This window comes from Neophocaena asiaeorientalis, unplaced genomic scaffold (genome assembly GCF_003031525.2).
Source record: "Neophocaena asiaeorientalis asiaeorientalis breed wild unplaced genomic scaffold, Neophocaena_asiaeorientalis_V1.1 scaffold55, whole genome shotgun sequence".
Lineage (NCBI taxonomy): Eukaryota > Metazoa > Chordata > Mammalia > Artiodactyla > Phocoenidae > Neophocaena > Neophocaena asiaeorientalis.
The window spans coordinates 2251852-2254784 of record NW_020175684.1 but is presented as its reverse complement, the minus strand read 5'-3'; the positions used below and the strand labels follow the sequence as shown (position 1 = coordinate 2254784).

The 2933-nt window shown below is 36.4% G+C and overlaps 1 pseudogene; it reads left to right on the top strand.

Moving 5' to 3' along the window:
• The first annotated feature begins 238 nt into the window (after positions 1-238).
• The window catches only part of LOC112390926 (ubiquitin-conjugating enzyme E2 J2-like), a 63264-nt pseudogene continuing 60569 nt past the window's right edge, over positions 239-2933 (top strand).

The following is a 2933-nucleotide window of genomic DNA, read 5'->3' as shown; positions in this document are numbered from 1 at the left end:
GAAATCTGAAGTATTTCACCCCTCCCCTCCCCTCCCCTCCCTCCCTTCCTCCCTCCCTCCCTCCCTCCTTCCTCTTTCCTTCCTTCCTTCCTTCCTTCTCTCTTTCCTTCTCTCTCTCCTTTACCCAGAGCCAACTAACATTAAGATCTGACAACTTTTCAGACTCCCCCAGATCCCTTCTATTTTTCCTCACAGGCATTGTCCCTTACAGAGCTCTTGAATGACTAATTCTGTCCTGATGTCTGTATCTCAGAGGAACCAGGCTAACCCACAGAACAACAGTAAAGAAACAGTAACAGATAACTGCTATGGAGAAAAGATAAAGCAAGAAAATAGAGGTAGGTTGTACAAGGTAAGTAGAAGTGCTATTTTATGTAAAAAAAGAGTCTATTTTATAGACTTCAGAAAGTGAAGCAGAAAGTATAGTAGTCCCTGCTTATTTGTGATTTTGCTTTCTGAGGTTTAGTTACCCACAGTCAACAGTGGTCCAAAAATATTAAATGGAACATTCTAGAAAGAAAAATTCATAGGTTTAAAATTGCATTCAGTTCTGAGTAGTGTGATGAAATCTCCAGGACTCCTGCTCAGTCCCTTCATGGATGTGAATCTTCCCTTTGTCCAGTGTATCATGCCCCTTAGTTACATAGTAGCCGTCTTGATTATCAATCAGGTTGACTGCCACAGTATCACAATGCTTGTGTTCAAGTAACCTTATTTTACTTAATAATAGCCCCCACATGCTAAAGTAGTAACGGTGGCAATTTGGATATGCCAAAGAGAAGCTGTAAAGTGCTTCCGTTAAGTGAAAAGGTGAAAGTTCTTGACTTAATAAGGAAAGAAAAAAATCATGTGCTGAGGTTGCTAAGACCTACAGTAAGAATGAATCTTCTATCCATGAAATTGTAAAAACAGAAAAATAAATCTGTACTAGTTTTGCTGTCACACCTCAAACTGCAAAGGTATGGCCACAGTGCATAAGTACGTAGTTAAGATGGAAAAGGAATTAAATTTGTACAATAAGATATTCTGAGAAAGGCAGAGAGACAGAGTGGAAAGAGAGAGCACAATCACATTCACATAACTTTCATTACAGTATACTGTTATAATTGTTTTATTTTAATATTAGTTACCATTGTTAATCTCTTACTGTGTCTAATTTATAAATTAATTTTTTTCATGGGAATGTGTGTATAGGAGAAAACATATAATTTATAGGGTACAGTACTTTTTATTTCCCTTAGGAATTGGCATTTTTTAACATTATAAGCATGTATAAATATTAATTTTAAATGGATCTGGTAAGACATAAAACTGTAAAGCTCCTAAAAGAAAACTTAGGGAAAACTTGCCTTGACACAGTTCCTGGCAATGGAAACAGTAAAAGGATTTTGCAGATGTCATTAAAGTCCCAAATTTGTTGACTCTGAGTTCATCAAAAGGAGATTATAGTGGATAAGCCTGATTTAAAACAGGTTAAAGTTCTTGAAGAAAGGACTGGGAACCTCACTGAGGTGGGAGACTCTCCAACTGACACTGAAGAAGACAGCTGCTGTAAGTTCTTCATCAACAAGGAAATGGCTTTGGCCAACAACCCAAGGAAGCTTGAAAGCTAACCTTTACCCAGTAGAACCTCTGAGGAGAATGTACCTCTGCAGACACATTGACTGCAGCCTTTGGATGCCATGGCAGAGGACCCAGGTGAGCTGTACCCAGATTCTTGACCAATGGAAAGTGAGATAAAAATATGAGACATTTTAACCCAGTAAATTTTTGGTAATTTGTTATGCAGCAATAGAAAACTAATACAATTACCCAAGAGTGCAGGAGTGCTTTAAGAATAATAGAAAACCCTAATAAATAAATGCCTTTTACAAACCAAATCAAAAAGTGAAAAATTTTCCCTCTGAAAACATAGGTGTTTCATGTATTATTAAAGTATAATTTTAGAAAAAATATCTGAAATAGTGATAATCCCACATATACAAAGTTGGACAAAGAGTAAAAATTAAAATCTGTTAAACTCATTACCTAGTATAATTTGCCCTAGGAATGCAAGAATGGATTGCTATTTTTTAAAAAATTATCACTGTAAATCACATTAACTGATTAAAGAAAAAAAGAAAAACTCTCAGTAGATCCTGAAAATATATCTAATAAAAATAACAATTATGATAAATCCTAGCAACTTGATAAACCGCTCTGCCAAGAATCAAAGCAATATCATACTTGAGAGGGAAGAACATAGTCATTTTCTTTACTGTAAGCAAAATGCCAGCTTGCTCACTTATATAGCTCATAATCAGTAGGGTACTGGAAGTCCTAGCCAAAGAAATATAACCAAAAAGTTGAGGGAAAAAAGTGGAAAATGAAAAAAAAAATAACTTTCTTAAAAATCACATAATGATGCTAAAAATCTAAGAAAATAAATATTAACTCCTCCATAGCTAAGATGTACTTAGCAGAGTAACTGTATCAAAATATGAAAATAATAGCATTCAAACAAATCAGCAATAACAAAGAATTAATATATACAAAAAAACAAGAAAAAGTATCATTGAACCTGACAAGCAAATCAATATATTATATGAAGCTACAAAAAGTTTTCACAAGTTAATGGAGAAATTTGCTAAATATCATTGCATATAAAATTTTGACTCAAAATTTTAAAGTCTCTGTGATGTCAAAAGCATAATGAGTAATCTAAAACTGTTAAAAAGAACTGGGAGGGGCTTCCCTGGTGGCGCAGTGGTTGGGAGTCCGCCTGCCGATGCAGGGGACATGGGTTCGTGCCCCGGTCTGGGAGGATCCCACATGCCGCGAAGCGGCTGGGCCCGTGAGCCATGGCCGCTGGGCTTGTGTGTCCGGAGCCTGTGCTCCACAACGGGAGAGGCCACAACAGTGAGAGGCCCGCGCACAGCAAAAAAAAAAAAAAA